Source organism: Anolis carolinensis, chromosome 1, assembly GCF_035594765.1.
Source record: "Anolis carolinensis isolate JA03-04 chromosome 1, rAnoCar3.1.pri, whole genome shotgun sequence".
In the NCBI taxonomy this organism is placed as follows: Eukaryota; Metazoa; Chordata; class Lepidosauria; order Squamata; family Dactyloidae; genus Anolis; species Anolis carolinensis.
In genome coordinates this window covers 307585208-307608309 of record NC_085841.1, presented here as the reverse complement: position 1 = coordinate 307608309, position 23102 = coordinate 307585208, and the positions used below count along the sequence as shown (strand labels likewise).

Genomic DNA, 23102 nt, shown 5'->3' with positions numbered 1-23102 from the left:
GTTGTAATTACTGTATTTACAAATTTAGCACCAAAATATCACGATATATTGAAAACATTGACTACAAAAATGGCTTGGATTATCCAGAGGCTTGGATAAGTGAGGCTTAGATAAGTGAGACTCTACTGTACTTCTCTGCTTCGCTATCTACAGACATACTAAGAACATTCAACAAATGCTATGTTCAGCCAAGGACAAGAGGGATCTTTTCACCTCTGCAGGAATCTACCATATACTATGCAGCTGTGGACAAGTCTACATAAAGACCACCAAACACAGCATTGCCCTAACACAAATCAAGGAACATGAAAGGCACTGCAGACTAACTCAATCAGAGAAGTCAGCCAGAGCAGAGCACTTGATGAACCAACCTGGACACAGCATATTATTTGAGAACACAGAAATGCTAGACCACTCCAACAACTATCATGTTAGACTACACAGAGAAGCCATTGAAATCCACAAGCATGTGAACAATTTCAACAGAAAGGAGGAAACCATGAAAATGAACAAAATCTGTCTGCCAGTATTATAAAAAAACTCTAAAATCAGAACAGTAAATCAGGAACAACACTCTAAAAACAGAGGAATTCTAGACATGAATCAAGGATTCTGAACAAAGGATGCCCCCAGGCAGGAAGAAGCCAGGAGATGAAGCTATTCAATGCTAATTAAGGTGATTGATTACAACATTCACACTGGCCTCCAACTGACAAGAGTTCTTCTCCCACCCTGGACCTTCCATAGATATATAAATATTCATTTCTAAGTTTTCCCATATACCTCACAACCTCTGAGGATGCCTGCCACAGATGTGGGCGAAACGTTAGGACAGAATACTTTTGGAACATGGCCATTCAGCCTGGAAAACACAAAACAACCCCATAAATGGAATAACTCCATGTACAATTATCCGAGTTCTTTGAGGAAAGGCATGTTCCTCTTGGAAATATTGCCTGGATGTCTTACACAGAACAAAAAGTGTTACTACTGCCATTCCATCTTGTAACTTCTCTACAGGGAGAAAATCAAGGCTGAACGTTCACTTCAAAGTCGCCAAACAATAAAATCAAAAGACAATAGATCTAATGTAATGCTTTTATTACTTATTACATAAGATTGCTGGCAGAAATGATGGTTACTATATTTATATATTCTGTTTAGAGAACAGGGATCATGGATCACTTTCAGAGTGGCGAAGTTTTGTGCCGCAGACATCAAATTAAGGAGGAAGATATTAGTGGATGTTTTAAACTGTGTTGTTGAAGGCTTTCGTGGATGGAATCACTGGGTTGCTGTGAGTTTTCTAGGATGTATGGCCATGTTCTAGAAGCATTCTCTTCTGACGTTTTGCCCACATTTATGGCAGGCATCCTCTGAAATTGTTAGGATGCCTGAAATAGATGTGGGTGAAATGTCAGGAGAGAATGCTTCTGGAACATGGCTATGTGTTGTTGTTAATTCATTCAATCGCTTCTGACTCTCTGTGACCTCATGGACCAGCCCACGCGAGAGCTCCCTGTTGGCCGTTACTACCGCCAACTCCTTCAAGCTCAAGCCAGTCACTTCAAGGATACCATCCATCCATCTTGTCCTTGGTTGGCTCCTCTTCCTTTTTTCTTCAATTTTCCCCAACATGGCCATACAGCTTTAAACTATTCATTTTAATATCTATATCCACATATATTAATTGTCATACATGAAGCGGATTGGGATGGTTGCATATCCTGGACTTTCTGCTTTTAATGTTTTGAACTTCTGATTTTAATGTTTTAAAAAAACTGATTTTAATGTTTTAAACTCCTAGTCTGTGACCGTACAACAAAATTAATTCATTCATTGTATATCTTCAAAGGACGCAACTGGCAATCTTTGTAGAGTAGATCCTAAATTATCATATTTAAAACCAAGGTGGACTTAAGCTATCTATATGACCCAAATTAAGTTTATTTATATTTTACTGATTGATTGCTTTGTGGCACTGGGCAAACAACTCATATTAGGTGGATTGGTCTCACATCAGTCTATTCAATCATATCCAAACTTTTTCCTGAGAGTAATACTGTAAGTTGTTTTCCATAACAACGAATACACTAAAAATAGTTATATAGCAAGAAGTACATGATACTAACAAAATATGCTGTATGCAATGCAAAAGAGCACAAATTATAACTAGGTCATTTTGAGGCATACACACATCTTTAGTGTGTCAAATCCCCTCACCCACCCCCCAAAAAGCCCACAGTCTACCAGACACAGTATCTGGTTTGATGACTTCAAGTATATATGGTTCCTAAATATAGATCTCAAGAAGAGAGCTCTTTTGAAGTACCCATCCTCTCATCTTAGTATGCTGAAACCTTCTTCCAATCACAAGCCTCATTCCCATAGAACAAGAATCCCCTTGTTTTAGAAGACATGCTCGAGGAAGGCCACTGGCTTGCCACATCCTCAACAGCATGGATATAATTGTCCATATGATACAACTATATGTGTGTGTGCATCTTCGTGCAATCTGTCAATTTATGGCAATCTTATGAATTTCACAAAATTTTCACCAGTTCCTTCATCTTTATAGCCTACAACTCTAGCCATTGCAAAATAGCTAACCAAGGGAACTAATTGTTTTTACTATAAAAATGTCTAACTGATATAAACTATATTCTCCCCATGAAATTCTCCATCTTCTAAGTGTTTCAGAACTTATGTATAAACGCCTCTTACCCTTGTATTTTTAATAAAGGAATTAATCCAACAAACCATTACAAGTAAACCACATCATACTTGAAGTTTATCTCACAAAGCACACAATTATACAAGTGATATAGCCCTATAACCAAGTGCTGGTGCAATGCGTTAAACCCTTGTGCCGGCAGGACTCCTGATCAACAGGTTGGCAGTTCGACTCTGGGGAGAGCAGGTGAGTTCCCTCTGCCAGCTCCAGCTCTCATGCAGAGACATGAGTGAAATCTCCCACAAGCATGGTAAAACATCCCAGCATCCCCAGGCAATGTACTTGCAAACAGCCAATTCTCTCACACCAGAAGCAATTTGCAGTTTCTCAAGTCGCTCCTGACATGGAAAAATAAAACCCAAGTGCTTAGATTGGTAACATATCAATTCCTGCAGTGCTGTTTTGATTTACGTCCATAATATGTCACACACACACACACACCATTTTAGCTGGCTTATCTCTCTTGATGGGAGAATGGTAGAGTATAAACTAAATATCTTTAAAGTGTTTACATAAAGCACTACGATTGTGACCCTCTAGTGATGACCTCTGTATTTCTAAAATAAAATAACCTCTTTTAACAAGCACATGTTATATATGCCAGTAATTAATTTTTAAAGACTATTCCAAATTACAAGTCACATTGGAATACTTTATCATCCATCGCTAAGATGAATAAACCAAACACACTTGGATATACCCAATCTTTTTCAAAGCCGCTGAATGACAAAAACACTGAAAACAAAGAAAACAAAAATGTCAGCAGCAACTTTAGGGTAAGAGGAACAGAAAAGCCCAAGGTGAATATGTTGCTTTGAGAAGTGATAGAAATAATAGAGACACATGGGCCTATTCAAGGACACAGCATACGTAGTAATGCAAGTTTCAATGTAATAACTCAAGCACAATATGGTGGGTCTCTAGCCCATTTCTGTGCTGGCCCATGCAATGACTGGTGAGCTGTGCAGATGAGAAAGGGTTTCTGATTCCCAATCTAACAACAGCAAGAATGTAAAAGCCTTACCACACTAAATTTGACTGCTGAAAATGCTCGCAAAGAGAACCACGAGTAGATTTTTGTGTAAAAGGACTTGTAAACGTGGTTCTAGTAGTAATCACAAACACATATACCAAAGAGAGACCAAATAAATAGTTAATAATAATATTTAAGTGTATGCTTGCTTGCCTGCCTGCCTGTTATCTGTGGTTCTGACTGGTGGGTCTCAGGGTTGCAAATAATAATTTTAAAAAAACAAGGCAGTTGCAAGCCTGATAAAATACAACATTAACATCATTGCCAAAATCTTATTTCTTTATATTTTCCTGAGAATCTCCAAAACGCTTGACTCACCCATATATGTGATATAAGCTACCTAAAGACAATTTGTGCTTGTCACAACACAAAATAAGGACACTTTAATAAGATATATAATCAAAACATGCATCGCTAGTTTATTTGTACCTCATGACAACTAGAAATGCAACTTTTTTCTTGCACTACTCAAAACTTTTTCCGCATAGATATAGGCTGTCTTTGATAGCACACATCCACAATTATACAGTTAAGTGCCTTGAACATTATATTTAAAGAATAGCACTGAGGGAAACTCAACAAGACAATAACATCATTCAAAACAGTAGTGTCATTCTGGATATGCTATTAGTCACAGGAATAATGAATAGTAGGAGCCAGAGAGCAACAGAGTAATGTTGTTAACCCTAACAAACAGATCTCTATGGATTTTTAAATTGTCACTGACAGGAGTCTTTATATCCTGAACGACAAAAGGGGCATTCATTTCTTACAGTCATGTCTGCTCAACAAACAGACTTTTAAGAGAAGACATAAACTAAGTATCCTCAGGGCTAACAATTACTGGTGCTTTTGAGAAGGCCAACTACCAATACTGATTATTGGCAGTCCACAATGTAGTTAACAGCAGGACAAGAACACGAGCAAAGCTTGCCTTGTTACTTGAGCTAGATCACAAAGCTGGCAAAAAGCACTGTGTCCTACATCTAGATTATCCACCTTTGAAATGAAGGGCTCAAGTGCTCTCTGTATTGTAAATCAAAAATCAAGGATGACAAGCACACGGCATCCTTCTTCAGTCTCTACAATGGATTTCTGTTTTCTGCAAAGCTGACAAGTTAAGGGTAGGACTTTGACAGAATTGTCCATTGACAGCATTATGATGCAGTGGCGCTTAGAATCTACAAGTTAACTATACAACGTATTAGCTACTGGTGCTGAAAGCACAAGGTTGAATCTGATGAAGTAAATTGAGTCTATAAAAGCTTGTGCTACAAATGTCTTTCTTCCAATAAGGCTCGAAGACAGGATTCTTTTTTTATGAAACATCAGAAATGACAGGTGAAGCTCTTTAGCAACAGAGTTTCCAAATCAAAGGGGTCAGTAATTTCTACATATTTAAGTTCAGCAAAACAACTCATGCTTTTTTACATGAAACCACTGCAAACATATCTGAATACTTTTTTTCTCAGCAGTGAATATTCTCTCTAGCAGCTAGACCAAAACCTGACTGTACTACTATATACTATTGGTTTGGTATTATTACTTACCTTCTAATGACATCATTGAAGGTGCCTACAATGCCCATCTGTTCGTCTTTTGAGAACCAAGGAGAAGGAAGCAGGGCCAGTAAGTTAGCCTCTCCCCATGGCCTTTCAGAACAATGTCAAGACAGGAGACGTCCGTCTCCATATGTCTCCTTGCATGAGAAAGCAGAGAAACAACTGCAAGAGTTGGCTCGAGCAGTTAGATTCAGTATTTACTGTCAAAGGAAAAGAGCTACGTATCTGGATGTTAGACGAACCTGCTGCACACCCCAACTGAGGAAAAAGTTCACTCTTGTTGCAGCTATCTTTGACTGATGCTACTGTAAAAGGCTTGGCCCCCATGTCTCCAAGTCCAGTCTCTGAAGCATCTCTAACTTTAATCCCACCCAACCTGTGCTCAATGAACAGGGGCAGTTCAACCATTAGGCGAAGTAAGCGGTTGCTGAAGGCACCATCCTCTAGAGGGGCGCCATTGAGACACCTCTGCCCAGGCGTGGCCTTCCTCCCTCCGCAGCCGAGGCCTGGCCTCTGCGGCGGATTATATGGCAGTGTGGACTCAGATAACCCAGTTCAAAGCAGATATTGTGGGTTATTCTGCTTTGATATTCTGGGTTATATGGCTGTGTGGAAGGACCCTCAGGGCTCTTCCAGACAGCATATAACCCAGAATATCAAAGCAGAATAACCCACAATATCTGCTTTGAACTGGGTTATCTGAGTCCACACTGCCCTATAACCAAGTTCAATGTTTGGTGCTAAATTCACAAATATAGTAATTCCTACATAACATTACCATGTATTAAACTGCTTTTTCTGTTGATTTGTTGTAAAACATGATGTTTTGGTGCTTAATTTGTAAAATCATAATGTAATTTGATGTTTAATAGGCTTTTCCTTAATCCCTCCTTATTATTCAACATTTTATCTTATTTTTCAGTGATTGGTTTGGGGTGCCAAAATTCTGTTTGCTTACACTTGAAAATTACCTAGGGCCGACCCTGTCCCTGAAACTCTTGTGTACAAGCCAGCAGAAGCTCCTGAACAGTGACAAATACTTCTTTCGATATGCCAGTGAAAGGAGAGCAACTGCTACTCATCCTGACTGATCAGCAAGTTGAAAAAATGGCCATACCTAACCAAGAATGTATATAACCTCAAAAGGACATGCCACACGCAAACAAGACTTACTACATCTATGGTATTAGGTTGTGCACTGCATGTTACAGAAAAATTGAAAGAGCAACTTTTGCTCTCTGTGACATTTAAATGCATGTTCTGTATGTATCTGGAAACTATCATTTCTTGCGAATAGATTTGTGTAAATGTCTAAAACAGCCACTAACATTTTACTGTTGCCAATTTTTTGTGGCTCCAATATTGAGCTAAGTGGACGCTATTGGGGGCCTTGATCCCCAGGTTAAGAAGAAGTGGGTTGGAGGAATGCTGTGCCCAAAGTCACTCCAAGCAACTCCAAGCACCGAAGTCCACTATGAATACTGGGTACAGTAGACAATTTTCCAAAGGAAGGAATTGCAAAACCACTTTTAAGTATTCCTTGCCTTAGAAAACCCTATGAAATCCATGGGCTTCCCATAAGTTGACAGGCAACTTGAAGGTACATACACATTTTATGCAGACATTAAAACATTATCTTGAATTTTAAAAAAAGTCCTCGCCATTTCTAATTTGCATCAGTACTTCACTAAAATATATATAATGCCAAGAAAAACGAAAGAGAAATCTACACATTTATAAAGGGTAACTGAATTTGTTCTATAATTAAAGTTCATCACTTTCTCATAGTTTTTTGCTACACTTACAGATGACAATTTACAGACATAAAAATAATGTGATTTTAAAATATATATGAGATGGATGCACACATGCCAATTTAATCTTTCATTATGATCTCCAACCATATACAGACTGTACTTCCTGCTTGATACCATAGTTTTCAGAATTGCATAGCTCCCTTTCAGAAAGAGGTGTAATTGCTTGGGCTCTCAACACTATATAGACTACAAGTGGAAATTTTCAGCATGCAGCATTCCTTCCCACGTATATCCAGCTAATCTGTTACTATACCTCATAATTAAGATACAGAAAAGCCAAGCAGGATAAGAATAGTTTCCAAATATAAATGCAGAAGGTAATATTAAGATGCTAACATTTGAACACTTTGATTTTAGGACTTTAATTCACTGGTACCAACACTCTGTAAAGTTTGGTTGACAAATGAAAAGGTAATTCAGCCCTATACCTAAAATGTTCTTTATTTCCTGTGATCAAGAATAATTACTATGCCAAGGAAACTCACTTCCTGCCTAAGGCCAATTTGAAGACTGCAACATATAAACATATATCATTTAATTGATATTAAATACAACACTCTTCCATTATTAGCAACAGGCTTACAAGCAGGAAGTAGCCAGGCGTCAGCCGAGGCCAAGTTGAAAATAAAAGTGAGTGTAGTATGCTTGTTTTAGCCTTCCCACCTCCTCACCATAAGCTAGCTTTCCCAGCAGAACCATATTAGGAAACCTTTCTAGAGGTATTTAAGCTCATTATAAAGATAAAACAAGAAGGAAAACTACACAGATTATTCAAGAATAAGGAAACCAAGGTGAATACTGTATTGAACCTCCCTGAGATACTTTTGTAAATGAAATAATTAAGTGTTCAACTCCTTAGGATTTACTCCGTCCAACTCTTTGCCCTCATAATAATATCTCTCAAACTTTCTATATCCTAATAAAAAAAAGTCCAATTATGTTAACATTCCACACCAGCTTTTGCCTAATATATTTATTTTTTCTATTAAAAAAAACCAAAACAATGAGTGCTTCTACAAGATTGTTTTAGGAAAACAGATTTTTTAAAGTGAAACTGTTTAATGGGAATTAAAACAAATATAACCATTAATGATTGATGTCAGAGACAATTCAGGGATAGGCTGAACATCCCTTATCAGGAATCCCAAAATACAAAATTGCCTACATGGGTGGCTGACATAGTGACACCTTTGCTTTCTGATGTTTCAGTGGACACAAAACTTTATATCGCATATTAATTTACCTTCAGGCTGTGTGTATAAAGTGTACTTGAAGCATACATTAATTTCATGTTTAGATTTGAGTCTCATCTCCAGGATATCTCATTATATACAAAGATAGGTATTTCAGAAGGATAAGAAATTCAAAACAGTTCTGATCCAAATAACTTATAGGAAGGCTGTTTAACCTATATTAGAGTTATTCGCGCAATCAATTGGGGTAGTAGCTCCATTGCTTCAGGATCACCAATCCACAAATTATCCATGATCACATTCCTTTTCCCAAGATGGAGTCTTTTGTGCACACAAATATGGCCACAAGTTCCAGTGGTTCAAATATTGCAGTAGCAGCAGAGTAACTGAGGAACAAGTTATTCATAGATTCACTATTTATATTACTGCCTAAAACAGTCCTCAGTTTACCACCACTGTAGCCTCACTCTTGGATGTATCCAGGCAATTTCATTGGCAGCAAAAATTACCCTCAAGTCACAGCATTCATTGGCACTTCAAGTACATATCTAAATATCCCATGCTCATGTCCATACCACACATTCTCATGGTCACACTTCCCAGTTTGCAATAATAGATGGTGCTGATCTGAAAACTGACTGTGTATGAAAAAATTACATCCATATTCCCATTTCCAAACATACAGATACTTGCTCCCTTCACTGTGTACATATAATAGAAAAGAAGTTCCCCTATATTTTCTGCAAGAAAAACCAAAAGTACACATTGACAATGTTCAAAAGTGAAACAGCAGTTATCCAAATTTCAAAAATTATTACAGAAGAATCTCAAATCTCCTTTGAGACATTTTCTCTACTTGCTTAATTGCCTTATATCTGTTGGAGAAGCATGTACATAAATATACATTTGGAAGAGTTGTATTTATGGGCTACAATTCCCAAAATTCCTTAGTCAGCATTGTTTAAAATTTAGAAAATTGTAGTCCCTACAAGATACTTTCAAAAATTCTGCTAGAATCACACTTGAAGGGGAAAAAACTGGTTGGAGTGACTATCCGTAGGAGTGAAATTGCAAATGAAGAGAGAATTAAGGAATCCCATCCCTGCCACTTTTTTGCTCAAAGATGGTTCTAGAAGCTGCTTTTCAGAGCTCAATTACATGCATCTTGTGCCATTAGCTCCCAAGAGATTCACTTTAGGGACCTAACCTGAAAATGAAAAGCTAGTAATTAAAATGTTCCTCACTGCAGTTTGCCTTCATTTCTCTCTGTCCTCAAGATTTATGTCATTCAACCACACCACGAACTTAGAAACCATGTCATGTTATCAATCCTACCTAAAACATGTCAGAGGAATAATGGTTCTAACAAGAAGAAAGATGACAATCTGAGTTTGCCAGAGTTTTGTTCCTTATGGCCAAATGGAAAGGCAGAAGCTACTTTTATCCCATGAAAATCATTCATGGTGACATGCTGCAGCAGGCATCACAATTCTGTATCCAGTTTGTCTTTTCACCTCATTTGCATAACTGCTCCTTTATGTCTCCAGTAGTATTTTACTATTATGAATATCAAGTTCAGCACTGACACATAAGGCTGGCTACAAAAAACCCAGACTGAAAATCAGATACACAGCGCTTTGATTGTAATTAGGTAACATAGTACTGCTCTGAGGCTAACAACTTCAAAATCTCAATATTTCACTCATTTTTAAAAAAAATACAGATATGCCACCTTGGGCAATGCTAATGCCCTATGATCAGTGCCAGATTTTCCATTGTGCTCAGCTGTACTTAAGCACAAAGCCCTGTTAGCCAGGACAGCCCATCTTTTTGCAATAATAATAATAATAATAATAATAATAATAATAATAATAATAAGATGGATTTTGCTTATGTGGTGCAATTCTACATTTGAATGTGTTCTGTTTCGGAGTGATTCCAGACATAATGATAGAGTTGATAGTCTATGGGAGTGTACCACAAAGCAGGCAGTGTAGGACTATCTGGCCTCCCTCCTTCAGGGTCCAAGTAAGTAAAAGGCTACATAACTTAGCTAGCAAAGGCTGCGGTGGCACAATGGATTAAGTCCTTGTGCTGGCTGAACTATTGACCTGAAGGTTGAAGGTTTGAATCCATGAGACAGGGTGAGTTCCCATCTGTCAGCCCTAGCTTCCCATGCGAGGACATGAGAGAAGCCTCCCAGCAGAATGGTAACACATCCGGGCATCCCTGGGCAACGTCTCTTTGACGGCCGATTCTCTCACACCAGAAGCAACTTGTCTCAATTTGCTTCCAACACGATTTTTAAAATGTGCCTCATTTGTCCTAAATCCAACACCACTGAACTAATACTTTAGTTGTGAGTTCAATGGTTCAGCTGTAGTTTTCTGAATGTTTGGTAACAATATCTTTCCAAATGATACTTGGCCTTTATATTATCTCAGACTGTGCTCCACAGTGAATAACCCAGAAGCAGAGGTGGGGGAAGCATTTATATCAGTGCTTAGAGCTTAAGTTCCCAAATATAGCTGAAGAACCACATCAGCACTGACTCTACACACATAGCAAGATTTTTGAAAATAATTTCAATGAAGTATTCTTCAAACAGTAGGGGGAAAAAATCAGGTCCTTTCCCACTACTAGTAAAGATGAATGCCACAGTTTTATACCAAAATGATTTTATAATATCAGAAAACACTACAGGCTAGTGTGATGGTAACAGGCAGAGCTCTATTTTTAGAGCTATACATTCAGGAGCTTTGGTAGACTAAGTGTCAATAGACACATTCCTTAAAAAAATTAAAAGGAATCATTTCCTTTTTCCCTAGTCACATTGTAGATAAAACAGTAATGCCATTGACACTCATAAAACCTCGGTGACAGCAGAAACATAGACCTAGAGAAGAACTGACATTTCTGAATTACTAACCAGAAGGCTTCCAATGTTAGAGAAACAAGCAGATCAATTCATGCCAGGGGGAATCTGCCTCTCCCCAGTTCAAGCTATTCCTTCAGTTTTTTTCAAAATTCACTCCTATGTTGTTTCCAAAATAAGAAAAATTAATTTATACCAGCTGCTACAGAAATAGCAAGGCTTTGGCTCTGTGGATCCACACCTTTCCACAATCCTACCATAACTTATTCACAGAATGCTAGCTGTGGTTTCCTCACCAGCTAGAAGGGCAGGCAATAAAGTCAGATCTCTTCTGAAGACAGCACTCTCTTTTGAGACTTTGCTTCACAAACCATCTGTGAACTGTATAATGTGAATGGAAAATATGATTTATAAAGTGACATTACAAGTCCATGCCCAAACACAGAGGTGAAGACTTTAAGAATGTAATACCTGTATATTTATGTACTCTCATTACATTGCTTCCCTCTGATCAGACTCCAGTTTTCAAAAGAGTTTTTCAGATACTAAAATGCTTCATAGTCAGTATGCTATCCTTTAGGCATGTAAGTGAGATAAGCAAGTACAGTCAGCATTGGAGCATATGTGCATACCTGTTGGTGAAAACTAATTCTTCATCTTCTATTACTTCACGAGCTATAGGGCAGGACTTTAAAAATACATCAGAAAGCCCACAAAGTAGCATAACATTGCCAAGAACACTGCTGCATTCCACTTGGGACACATGATGTGGATTTTAAGGGCACACTGGCAGTTTTCCAAAAAAACTGTTAATTCCTCAAGGGTAATTTTAAGCGACACAAGACAAAATTAACTTTTCTTGCATGAGGATGGATCTAATCATGCACAGCTGTTCTTAGGGGGTGTCTTCCTTGTGATCTAGTATCTCTGCTGCAAGAAGGTTCCAAGGGGTATTAAGGCTCCAAAGCAGTTTTTGTACAAATGTTATAGCATATTTTAGGTTGGGATGGGCAACCGTAAAAAGCAAGAGTCTGCATTAGTCACTAGGAGAACCTGGAAGGCTACTGCACTGACTTCTTCCAAAAAAAAAAACAAAAAAAAACACCATGTTTTGGCCCCAACACCATCTAGGGTACATTTCAAACCATGGTTTTGGGCCTCCCTGGGCAGTTTTTGACCCAGAGGAGGTATAGTATTTTTAACAACAGAAAAGGAGTGCATTTGAAGTGAGACAGAAAAGGTCTTCTGGGCATATATTAGACCAGGGGGTTCAAAAATGTTCCCCACACCTCTGGGAACAGTCTCACAAAACAAAACACTTTTTTGGATTTTTTGCAGAGACCTTTGACCCCTCCAAACATACACACCTCAGAAGTAAATTATTAAGAAAAAATAACCCTAGGGATTAGGGACCTACATTTTACCCAATCATTTCTGTGTACTGCTCATTCAGCATTACCACTAGCTCCTAGCAATTCATTTCTGACTTTGTGAACTGACCTGGTAATACTAATACAGTAGAGTCTCACTTATCCAACACTCGCTTATCCAACGTTCTGGATTATCCAACGCATTTTTGTAGTCAATGTTTTCAATATATCATGATATTTTGGTGCTAAATTCGTAAATACAGTAATTACTACATAGCATTACTGCGTAATGAACTACTTTTTCTGTCAAATTTGTTGTAAAACATGATGTTTTGGTGCTTAATTTGTAAAATCATAAACTAATTTGATGTTTAATAGGATTTTCCTTAATCCCTCCTTATTATCCAACATATTCGCTTATCCAACGTTCTGCCAGCCCGTTTATGTTGGATAAGTGAGACTCTACTGTAATTGCAAACAGAAAAGCAAGCTTTTCTTTGACACCTGCCCTCTTTCAGTGATACTCTTTTAAAATGGAAGAGGTACCATTACATAAGAAGAAAAACCACAGATGAAAAAAAAAAAAAAGATTACGCTATTACGGGAAAAGTTTGTCGGTTGTCACCCTTAGATTAATTTTGAGTTTTTTCTGTTCCGTAAAAATATCCTGTCTGAAACTTCAAGCTCACAGAACAAATACTCATAACCGCTTCCTGCTTTCACTCCTCCTTTGTGCTTGCAAACAATATCTGAAGTTAAACACTGCATTTTTATTTCTTGATATAAATTAGTTTCAGGAAATATTAAATTTGTAATAATAGGTTCTCCTAAGAATTAACGTTCCCAATATTTTATGCAAAGATTTTCCAAGGGAATTAAAAAAAATCCTGCACAATAACTCAGTTTTGGCTTCCTGCCTCCTCCCTACAAAAGAGAAAAGAGAAGAGGAGAAAAAAAAAGAACAAGAGAGCTGGGTTATGTGATGGCATAGCCCACACCACCCTAAACACAGTCAATATTCCAGATTTTTGGAAACTAAGCATGATTGGACCTTGTTAATACTTAGATGACAAAACACAACAACATACTGGAGCTGACAGTTCTAGAGTCTAGACCAGGCATGGACAAACTTGGGCCCTCCAGGTGTTTTGGACTTCAACTCCCACAATTCCTAACAGCCTCAGGCCCCTTGCTTTATCGCCTCAGCCACTTAAGCACCTGGAGGGCCCAAGTCTGCACATGCCTGATCTAGACTGACCGATGATCTGATTCAGAATAAGTCAGCTTCTTTTGACAACTGAAATTGGGAAGGGGGTGCATATTCTGGTGACATGACTTTGGACACCACTTAATATACAAAACTGGATGATCTGAACATCAAAAGGATGTCTCCTTGCTGTGTGAAGAAAAGCAAAATCCACAAGTGCAAAGGGTCATTGTCAAATAACCAGTCCTTCTTCAACAACTCTTTTTTCTCATCGGAGTGATTTCAATTCTAATGAATGTTAATTCATGTTAAATGCAAAACTTGTTACAGCAGGAGCATCCACTGTGTCCCTCCCCCACAATGTTCTTTCTAAATGTCAGTCTTGGTCTGCACAGGACTTTCCACAGCCCCTATTCTCACAATGTGACAATAGTAACGGCTCTAACAGGAGAAGTGAAAAGAAGTTAATGGTTCCACTTAACTGTTGGGTGTCTGGAAAATTTCCAGCCCTCGATGTAGTAATGAAGAAATTAAACAGTACTGTAGTGACATTCATGAATGGGATGTCACTGAAGAACTAGAACGCATACAATATTCAACATTACTGGGGTGCCTGCCACCAGAAGCACACATACAAATTCTTTGCTTTAACTTTTAAATATCTACTTGTTGGCAGTTCATCCAAGAACTGCCAACAAATGTAATTTAGTTTTGACATTTGCCACAAGTTTCTCACTGTGTCTGATACACCATTGCTCTTTAAGTATTCTGGGCTATGTTTTATTCTGGTTGGCTTTGCATGTAGGCAATACTTAATCATTTGTGATGCTGGTCTAGGTTTAAACGTATTTATCTAACATTTTAGAAGTACTTGGAACAGGCAATGAAAGCAAATGAAGAAAAATAGGAATGTTATAAATGATTTTCATTTCACTCTGCATTTTTTTTAAAGTCAAAGCCTGGAATATTTTATCAAGACAGATATTGGGTGGACAGAACCAGAACTGTACAGAGAAGTCACCGCAAAATACCGCTTAGCATGCCTTTGATGCATCACACACAGGATTTTTGCCACAGTAAAGAAGTTTTAGTTAATAAATTCCTGAAGACAAGGACAGAGAATTATTTTGCGTAAAACAGGGATCAACACATAGATCCCTACAAAACCTAGAATCCAGTGGGAACACATCAATATCAAACTAGTTCAGCAAACAGTGTAAGATGTAAGTGCTGTCTATTTGATAACCAACATGACCCATCTGTGATATCAACAGGTATAACAGAATCCCCTATAGATATTTGACCTGACTGACAAATATATATGTTCATATTTACTCATTTCATCAAAAGCAGAGCTGAAACATCACACATTAGTATTAAGAATTTTTAAAAAAGAATTCGACCCCACCCCCCAACCCTACCAGTATTCAAAGTTGGCAATGTTCAGTATGTGTTCCAAGTTTGGTCCAGATACATTGTCAGTTGAGTTTACGGTGTTCTTTGATTGCAGGTGAACTACAATTTCCAAAATCATGAGTCACACACCCCTTCCTCCCTAAAACCCATCAGTATTCAATGCTGCCCATGTTGGGCATGTGTGCCAAGTTTGGTCCTGATTGTCAGTTGGGTTCACAGTGTTCTTTGAAAGCGGGTGAACTGCAACTTCCCAGAATTCAAGGTCAAATCCCCACAAACTCTATTAGTATTAAAACCTGGCCATGCTGGGGGGGGGGGGGTGTCAAGTTTGGTCCAGATAATCGTAGGCTGGGTTTAGAATGCTCTCTGGATGTTGGCAAAGCATAACTCCCAACATCCAGGGTAAATCCCCGCCCCTCCCCCCCCCCCCAAAAAAAACCTCTCCAGTATGTTCAGTTCATCATAGGGATCTGTGTACCAACTTTGGTCCAGATCTGTTGTTGTAAGGCATTACAGTGCTCTCTAGAAGTGGGGATCATCTTGGAAAATACAAGCAAACATACATACATGCATACAAACTTTGACTTATATAGAGGGAGGGGGATACGGAACGAGATTGTTGTTGTTGTTGTTATTATTATTATTATTTTGGCATCAATATTGCCTTCATAAATGTTTGACTTCTTTGATAATGAATGTACTCCTTGCATTATCACAAACAGAAAGTCCAAATAAAACTTGGTCGCAATAACTCAAAGAGTACTTTTCTAAATTTTCTGACAGCAACTGAAGAACCTTCGTATATTGCAAAAGAAATCTTGGCCAAGTTGCTGGTCCATTATTGATCCTCTTGAATAGAAACAACATCTTCACTATCTTTAATCTTTCCACCAAAGAAGCCCCAATGCAATTTACAAGGAAATGCCAAGTTCCCCAAATAATATTGCAGTAAAGCAGTTTTAACAAGAAGGGTGTCTTATTCTTCAAGAGAAGCAAATGGACTCCGTAAGTTTTAGTTGCTCCACTCTATTGTCTCATATTCGCCATTGCTTGCAAAGGGAAGAACCAAGCTAGTAGCCTGCTTGGATCTACAGTGATGCAGTCTAATACATGGTTACAACTGTGTGCACTAGGTTTTATGGATGTTATCTTCATGGCATAGAAACCAAAAGGGCAAGTAAGATAAAGAGACCTGTCATGTGGGAGGACTCTATAGTATGTTCCTTCCACTCCTCCCAGAAACTATAGTGAAACTGGTGGCTGAAAGAGCAAAGTCCTTGAAATCAAGAATTCTGACATTACTTGAACAGCGTAGAAAGAACTACAGGATTTCCAGTCGTTCTCATAAGGTAAATACCATAGGGTGTTCCAAGTATGACCACAAAATGTTATGTTGGGGTATGAGCCAAGTATCCTGGCACTGCTATATACAAACAATCAGTAGCCTCCCTTTTTGGGTACTGTACTTTTAAAAGCATACCATTCTTGTGTTAGTAGCTATTCTTCAATCAAAACAAGTAGAAATGCTTAAGTGAAAGCTGAAATTGTGAACAACTGGAGCTAGAAAGCTGCACAAAAAACATTACTGTTCATGTGGCCAATTTCATGGAATCATAGAATAGTAGAGTTGGAAGAGACCTCATGGGCCATCCAGTCCAACCCCCTGCCAAGAAGCAGGAAATCGCATTCAAAGCACCCCCGACAGATGGCCATCCAGCCTCTGCTTAAAAGCCTCCAAGGAAGGAGCCTCCACCACAGCCCGGGGGAGAGTGTTCCACTGTCGAACAGCCCTCACAGTGAGGAAGTTCTTCCTGATGTTCAGGTGGAATCTCCTTTCCTGTAGTTTGAAGCCATTGTTCCGTGTCCTAGTCTGCAGGGCAGCAGAAAACAAGCTTGCTCCCTCCTCCCTATGACTTCCCTTCACGTATTTGTACATGGCTATCATGTCTCCTCTCAGCCTTCTCTTCTGCAGGCTAAACATGCCAAGCTCTTTAAGCCGCTCCTCATAGGGCTTGGCATAAATTTGTGGCATAAATTAACCTTAAAAACTGTAATGATGCTGCCTTTAATTCTGTTCAAGACAGAATGAATAAGTTTGAATTGCTAGATCTTCTTGAGCTTCACAAAATGATGAAATTTTAGAGATAATGGCTTTTCACAGGTTGAAAGGCAGTGCAGAAGTGGACTAGCCCAGGCATGTTTGCCTTAGTCTTGATTACTAGGCACAACTGCTCCACATAATGTGGCTACATTTGTGTCAATGGGGTTCAATATTTAAATATCTGGGAAAAGGTAATTCACTCAATTGTTCTGATCTTACACTATGCTTAAAAGTGGGTACACATGGATCTTTCCCTCTTTTTGTAAACTGGTAGTATTTCTCATCACTGAGCATGCATTTTCACTTCATACCTATCTTGTGTATTTTTTAGTAAAGAAGACACGAAAGCACCATTTAGAAAATTAAGAAAAATGAAAGTTTGCACTAGAAAACAGTTGCTTCTTTAGCTGAAAAAAATGCATCCTAAGACCATCTCTTCAGTGAAGCAGTTTACTGGATTCTTCTAATGAAAGAGAAGGACAGCAAATTTTTGAATTTCTCCTTCGCTTTCAAAATATTGCACTCCTGAGAATCTGCTCCAGAGAAGAAAGACAACCCTTTTGAATTGCATGGGGAATGTAAGTTGCCATCTCCTTCAGCAGAAATCTCCACTGGACCAGGGCCTTTTGTGTGGACAGAAGAGGTTCATCTACACCAGGGGTATCAAACTCATTATCACCGAGGGCCACGTCAGCCTTATGGTTGCCTTCAAAGGACTGGGCATAATTATACACCTGTATAAATGAAACTATGTTGCTGAGGCACTGAAAGCCTCACGGGCCAAATAAAATGACGTGGCAGGCAGGATTCAGCCCATGGGTCTTGCGTTTGTTACATGTGGTCTATATACTAGTGGCATCCTGTTGATCAGTCCTAGCTAGAATAGACTCACCAAATCAACTGTTAAATATGACCTCTATATCTGCCAGGGATACATTCCTGGACTCATCATGGAAAAGTGAAATGTATTGAAAAGAACAATCTCTGGTGGAAGCATGATATAGAATCTGGAAAACAGAGAAAATGCCTAGAGAACATTTTTTTTTCAGATGTGAGGAAGTGAAACAGCAGGTAACACTTTTTGCAGAAGTGGGGGGGGGGGAGTCATACTGTATAGGCAAATTCAGCTGAACCAATGGATTTATTGTAATCAGCACTAATAATACGATTTAGGTCATTGAATGTTGGGATCCAGCCTACTCTTTATTTTCAAAATGAAAACTGTCCTACACAAACCAACACTGGAAAAAAAGACTGCACAGCAAGAGTGACAAACAAATCCTGCCAAGTGAAGCATTATTGCATAACAACGTTTACAGGAACATAAAGCTAGCACAGGGAAATTAGCTGGCAGCAATATCAAGCAACAAAGGACTATATGCATCATCAAGGTACTTCCATATTTTTGCTTCCTTCTTCTTTAGGAGGGCAGACAGCTTTTCAAGCAAATGAGAAATAATTCAAAGAAGCCAAAGAAAATACTTCCTAAAAACAGAAGCATGTCAAGGGAGTACATGTTAATCAATTCTTCAGCAGAGCTCCACAATTCCTTCTGTAAAGTTCATCATACAGTAGTTACATGGTCTATTGTTCTCCCAATAGTCACCGTTTTCCTCTCAACCTGGAGAGAACTTGGGGAAAAAAAACCTTTTGGACTACAATGCCCAGTATCCCTAACTTAGTATGGTCCCATATCAGCTGGTAATTCTTGGTGTTGTACCTCAGAACTTGCAGTAGCTTTCCTTTCCCATAGCTACACAGTACTTTAATGGCATAAGAAGGCTGCAGGGAGGAGGACTAGATGACAGATATCCAACCCCTCTGAGCTTGATTGCAGAGATAGTGGACCTAGGCTGATGGGGCAAATCGGGGATGAACTAAAGGAAGATATTATCCCCATCTTCCTCCAAAGTTAAATATAATGGGACCTTCTCATCCATGGAGGTTTGGTTCTAGGACATAAACACAAAGATGTAGATACCAAAATCCAAGGATACTCAAACATACTAAAATGACAGCCATTATATAAAATGGTGAAGAACTCAAATGAATGCAGGACAGTGCCTGAGTGATCTGTGAAATGGTAGGAGACTATTGCAGGGTATACCTACACGTGAGTAAAATGGGTTGGATAAGAAAAGTGAGTTTGAGGGCGATTGCTCATTAAGCTGAGTGCACTCATTTTAGTTCTAAGCCTTTTTAGTGTCTGCTCCCCACCATCACCCCCCTGAAGCCTTTATTATGCTGGAATGGGAAGAACACAATGGGACTGTTGCTTATAGGCCTGTCAGTCAAACAGACCAGCACAACACTGCTACATGTTTTTAAAGAGATATAACAATAGTTGATATTGAAGTTTTATTTAATAAACACAAAGAGCTATATGTGGGGAATGAGCTGAGTCAACCCTTCAGTATGAAGTTTTGAAACATACCACATAAACGGTGAGAAACACAAACATACCATGGTGAAATATGCATGTACCAAAGAAGGAAATCATCACTGTGTAACAACAATACAGGAAAGGTTGGGAAGTACACTGAAATGTAGTCCTAAAATAGTCCCCAATTTTGTGTAAGTAACTACATTCACTACATCTTGAGATATTACATCAAAGATATCTTGAGTCATAAAAACCCAGTCTTAAACAACAAATAACTAGGGAAGCATAATAAGGAAGTGCTAGTATTTAGAACAAAACAATTGCAATTTACCACTGAATCGCTTAAAATGACAGCATTTTAAACATATAACTTCATGCTACTCTTCCAAACTAGGGAAGGGGAGTTAGAAAGTGAGATGGTCAAACTTCTTGACTGGAAGGGTACAAGTGAAAAGTGTGAGGCTGTGCATGCCTACTTATTAGTAAATCACCTTGCTTTCAGGTAAGCAAGAATACGATTGCTGCCTCTAAGTTGATTGGAAAAATCAACTTAGAGGCAGACTGACATGAGGTTCACACAAGATCAAGACATGAGTCACTTTATATATGATTAGATTAGCTTTGCTTACATAAACTTTTTCTCAGAAAGGAAAGTAACCTTCACTATCTCTTGATCTGTAATGACGCTTTATTCTTCCTCCCCACCCCCCCACCCCCACATCCCTTCTTGCTTTACCAACTTATTTGGAAAAGGAAGCAGAGATATAAAAATCAGATCTCTGATCCAGAAAGCAGCGATTGAAGAACATGGATCTTGTACCAGGACACAGGAGATATCAAATGTTTTCATTCCCCCTCATCCTCCCCCAGTCCCTGAAGAAAAAAGACGGTTGGTTACAGCCTTAACTTTTCTCAGAAAACCCAGCATTGCTCAAACATCACGCAAGATGCAGGCGCAGACACAAAGGAACTGTGCATAAACCAGGCCTGGGCAAATGTTGGCCCTCCAGGTGTTTTGGACTTCAACAATTCTTAACAGCCTACCGAGGTCAAGATGGGAATTCACCCAAAATTCTTTTTTTATTATATTATTTTCTTTCTTTTTTTTCTTTCTTTCTCCCCCCCCCTCCGGTTTTCTCTCTTCACCTATTTTCAGAACCCTTTCACCTCCCTCACTTTCCTATCAATATATTGTTCCACCACTTTTGATGTATTATGTTTCTTTACAAAATAAAAAAATAATGAGTCAAGAAATTGTGGGAGTTGAAGTCCCACAATTTGTTGTATTTCGTGTCACACCTCGAGTGTTTTGTCAGTCGCTCTGGGAGATGGTGGCGGGATATAAGCAAAGTTTTATTATTATTAAAATGGAATATAAATAAATGTTATTATTATTATTAATGGGCTAATGCTGAACTTCTGTATCCTGTTTGATTTTTGGGTGCTCTGCTATATTTTAGGGTAGTTTCCCCTAACTGTACAAATGAGTGCACGTTGAACTACCATGTGAAGCCATGGGAGATGTAGATTTACAAGCCTCTGCCAAAGAGGGCGGGTGCCTCGCTGAACTACAACTCCCAGGGGACGCAATGCCTTGAGCCATGGTAAGGAAAGCAGTGTCAAATCGAATTAAGGCTATAGTGCAGTTATGGGCAAACTTGGGCCCTCGCCCTAGGTGTTTTGGACTTCAACTCCCACCATTCCTCACAGCCTCAGGCCCCTTCCTTTTCCCCCTCAGCCGCTTAAGCGGCTGAGGGGGGAAAGGAAGGGGCCTGAGGCTGTGAGGAATGGTGGGAGTTGAAGTCCAAAACACCTAGGGCGAGGGCCCAAGTCTGCCACAGTGTGTGTACATGTCAGACAGTCTTTCCAGCACAGGTGCGCCTTTCCCTCCTCCTCCTCCTTCCTCCCGAAGTCGGCGAACAAAGAGGCCAAATGGGAGGCCTCTTCCCCAAACACTCCTCTCCTCCTCAGACTCACCCAGAAGAGCAACAGCCGTAGGAGCCGGCGCCCGGCTTTTCCCCTGTCGTCGCTGCCGCCGTCTGTTGCTGTTGCTGCTGCTGCAAGGCCCGCCTGCCCTTGCCTACTGCTGCTTGGCTCCTCGACGCTGCAGCAGAGCTCGGCCAAGGCAACGACATGCGACGCGGGAGGGAGGGACGAAGCAAGCCCGGCGCCCCGAAAGGAAGGAAGAAAGAAAGTCCTGCGTGGGCCCCACGGGTGGGAAGCGCCTCTCCCTATGCCTGTCTCTTCCTCTTTCTCCACCTCTCCTCTTGCCTTTCTTCCTGCCTTCAACTCTCCTCAGACTCAAGAGAGAGAGAGATGGCTCCGCCTCCGCTGGCGCGAGCTCGGCTCACGCGCCGGGCCTGCCGACGAAAAAGAAGAGGAGGAGGAAGGAAGGAGGCTCCGCCCCTTCTGCCGAGGTTTAAAGGGAAAGCGAAGGCTAGAGTCAAGGAAGGGAAGCGAGGGAGGAGGGAACCAGGACGGAGAAAACACCAATCAGAAGGGGCGGGGCTTCGCTGGACAGCTAGCCAATCCGCGCGGCTCCTGGAGTAAGGCGCACGTGGACCGACACGCCCCCTCCTTCCCTCCCTCCTCCGATAGGCGGGGCTTTGAGAAGTAGGAAACGCACCGGATGAGGCGTGGGCCCGCTTTCAGCTCCGGATCACGCCCTGCCCAATGTGGGCTTCCCCTTTTGCTCCGTGGGGGGCGGGGAGATGTTGGAACTGGGTTCAGAGTCTCAGGGCTTTAAACCACCTTAGGCCACTCGCAAACAAATACAGTAGAGTCTCACTTATCCAACACTCACTTATCCAGCGTTCTGGATTATCCAACGCATTTTTGTAGTCAATGTTTTCAATACATTGTGATATTTTGGTGCTAAATTCGTAAATACAGTAATTACTACATAGCATTACTGGGTATTGAACTACTTTTTCTGTCAAATTTGTTATTAAACATGATGTTTTGGTGATTAATTTGTAAAATCATAACCTAATTTGATGTTTAATAGGCTTTTCCTATTCGCTTATCCAACGTTCTGCCGGCCCGTTTATGTTGGATAAGTGAGACTCTACTGTACATGCATAACACATCAAAGTGCAACCAACAGCACAAAAGTACTTTCTACAACAAATGGCAGAGAGATCTTGCCTATTTTTTTTAAAAGAATCAATACAATTACTGTTACGGATTGTTGATAATAAATGGAAGCTCTTAACGCAATCCAGAGTCTCCCGCAGAACAATAACATGCCGCTCAGGTTTGCAGAACAAATACACTAGAACGTTACTGATTCCAAGAGATCAAAACAGTCGTATTTACAATGGTCCCTCTGATCACTTACAGAAGTCCACAGTCATAAATAGTCCTTTCTCAGTCTACAAATCTGCTTCAGAGAAAATTACTGTCCTGGTT

General features: G+C 39.7%; 1 protein-coding gene across 4 annotated transcripts in view; it reads right to left on the bottom strand.

The window, feature by feature from the left end:
- The window catches only part of susd6 (sushi domain containing 6), an 85159-nt gene extending 63058 nt beyond the window's left edge, over window positions 1–22101 (bottom strand). For 2 of the 4 annotated variants that reach the window (XM_062968064.1, XM_062968063.1), the window contains exon 1: window positions 21669–22092. The gene's annotated coding sequence lies outside the window, so the exon portion shown is untranslated. Of the gene's footprint in view, window positions 1–21668 lie in introns of all 4 variants that reach the window. The other 2 variants (XM_062968065.1, XM_062968062.1) reach the window with 2 other exon arrangements.
- Window positions 22102–23102: the final 1001 nt, after the last annotated feature.